Raw genomic sequence first — 3,117 nt, 5'->3', positions numbered from 1 at the left:
ACATGGCCGCCTCCCGCACGAGGACGAATCGAGTATCCTGGCCTCCTGCTTTGAACGCTGCTTCAGAGACATGGGAGCCGACAGCAATCTCTTGGAGAAGAAGGGTAACAGTAGTCCCTGGGGTGAAGGCTTCCCCGAGAAGTCCACTTTCTTAAACATCTCCATTTGCGTTGTCTAGTCCGTTGTTTTCATCGTGCTATGTCAGAATACTTTTTTATTGCTAGCCGTAAAAAAATCTCCTTAGATGGCTTTTCCTTCCACCCCACGCGCAGGCTGAAACCTTTATCCCGCTCTCTTCTCTGCTCTCTCCTCCTTTCGCTCCGGACACTGTGATGCGAACGAAAAAAAATACATTTCCCCCGTCGCCAACCGTTTGCCAAACTCTCGCGGAGTCAACCTCGTAAAAAATAACAATCCAGCCCGACCGCGTTTGGCTTGGTATTTTCGCCTGGCACCGACCACCAAACATTGTTTCCGTTTTTCTTTTATTCCTCTATCTTGAGATTTTGGCAGTATTTCCTCCTATTTTTTTCCTCTCGTTATCTAGAGTCGATGAAGAGGATGAGATTGGCGCGAGGGTCTGCCAGTGGTTCCCGAAATAGTTCTTGGGAATGTTGACAGAATCACAATGGAAAGTCAGAAGCTACGGGCATGTCTCTGAGTCGGAAAGATGGCAGATATGCTACATTGCGTCTAATACTTCGACTAGGTACTACGTTTCGTCGCAGTATCTGGAATATACCCAGGAATTTCCCCATGTTAACTTTGAATGAAGGTTTGAAGCGAAAATTTTGCGTAAAACTTCACGCTGGCAAGTTAAATGCTGTGGTTATTTTGTGTAAATGTTAAAATATTTCAACCACTGGAGAGCAGACTGGTTCAGTCAACTGACTACGAGGAACAACTGATCGCTCGACTGCCTCGCACTTGGTTGAGTTCAGCAGGACATATGCATGTTGTAAAATGAGTGAACTGCAGATTTCACTTATTCATAAATTGTTGCGTTCTTTGACTAATTTTATTTTTACATGCTTTCAGGTAGAGCTTTTTAACGCTTATATTCTCGCATTCCTATGTCGAAGATATATTCACTCAGCGTTGGTTCACGGGATATAAAATGCTTTAGATGGCAATAGTGTTAAAATCTTAGACGATTTTGACAAACCAGTTATTATGGCAGTTTTCTACATTTTTCATGATTGTTTTCGTTTAAGCATGTAAACCTGTGCCTGGCCCTTCGACCGATTAATTGTCAACTGTTCTACGTCATTGCGGAGGGCCGAAAACTAACGCGAAAGCCTGACACCGCCAGTGCAGCGGGTCGAACCCTCCCTCCTACCTTTAACGAAATGTAAGACGCTTTACATGTAAAATGGGCTTGATGTTCCTTTTCTATTCAAGCCTCTCGGCTAACACTGCATCGTGAAAATTTGAAAAAGAAACTATTTTTTTTCAAAAGGGCAGGAAAAGAAAAGCGAGACTTGCGTCAGGTACCCATTGTTTGACGAAGTAATCGCGCGAGTGCTAATCTCGTTGCGAGGCAACCGTGCCGAGGCCTAACTGGGCGCTAAATGACATCACCAACCCTCTCTTCGAATGAATTTCGAATCCGGCGTTGAAAGGCGCATCACTTCCGGCGGAAGTAATGACATTAAGGCGCAATGCTTTGCCATCCTCTCTCTACACCTGAAGCATTCATTCGATTTTGAAATGGGGAAACTGTTAAGTTCGATGAAATTATTAAACTTGCCTCAGTTGATGAAACTGGAAAAGTGGCATGTTATTTGAATGAGTTGTCTGATAGCGATAGGGTTTTGTCATATGCAGCACGGAAAGTTTCAGAGTTGATTCTAGCAAATAAACACAGGCGACATTGTTGAATAAATACGAACGGCTAACTTTTATCCCATTGAAGAGCTTTGGAGGAATGGGAACCAGAAATTTGTGAGGCTTGTTTACTCAGGTCATGAATGTCCCCACGCATATATATACGGTTACATATGAAATACGCTACAAACTATATACCTATGCCTAATTATTAATCCCAGGAGTTGACAACTACAGAAATAACTACCCTCTTTGCTTACAACTTTTCTAATCTCTTAATTTTTACGGAAAATATAAAAGTTTAAACCTCTCCGCTTCGTAGTCTCGCTCTTTGATGTCATTTGTTTCATCCAAAATACAGTGTCTTGTAGTTTGTAATGTATTCATAAAAGAGAGCGTATTCAGATGTGTGAGCAAAATCTAGCCTTTACGTATTTCAAACTTCATTTTGTGAGTGCATCCTACCTTAATGCTTCAAATAGTCGCAAAAATTAAGTTACTCCAACATTTTTGCTGTAATATCTTTTCAGCTAAGAATAATATATTATAATCCGGGTATTCTTCACTAGGCTCGTTTTTACTCAGAAATCAAACTTACGTATATCTTTAAGGACCTCACTTTACGCTTTACGTTACAATGCAGGCCTAAAAAACTTAAATAATATCGTTTCTTTAAATTCTCATCAATTTTATCCTCTGCTCTATTGATCCATCCTAGATTTTTAAATGTATCGCAGTACAAATCCCAATGAAGCGGTAAGACCCCCAAAAGGTCAAACTTTCACGAGTATGGTAACCTTAAAAGTTCTTCGTATTTTAGACGAAAAAGTTTCAGTCAGTTTATAACATGAAATGCATTGTCCATCATTAATTAAAACAATTAATTCGTTCATGTGTGTATTCATAAATTCATAATTCACCACGTATCTATCTCTATTTAGTATGAAATTTTATAATTAATTTTGATATAATCCTCCGGATGGAAGTTTTATTTTGTATCTTCCTCCTACTTGAATGCATGTTAACGAGAGAATATTACTGAATATAGTACCTGTTAATTAACATAAAGAACGATGATTGAGAGCTTATTAAATAAATGATATTGAACCGAATTTCAAATAGGAAATCAGAATTGAATGGAAGCTGCTCCTATTTTTATTTGAGTAAGATATTAAGGGTTGTTTAAATTATGCAATAAAAAAATTTCCTTTATATTAAGGTGGTTGATAAGAAACTTAAAGAGAGTTTTATTGCGCGTAAATGTGTTTTATTGAAACAACCCGCTCATAT

Source organism: Hetaerina americana, unplaced genomic scaffold, assembly GCF_022747635.1.
Source record: "Hetaerina americana unplaced genomic scaffold, ioHetAmer1.1.p SCAF_5, whole genome shotgun sequence".
Classification (NCBI taxonomy): domain Eukaryota; kingdom Metazoa; phylum Arthropoda; class Insecta; order Odonata; family Calopterygidae; genus Hetaerina; species Hetaerina americana.
Note: the sequence above shows the minus strand (reverse complement) of the source record.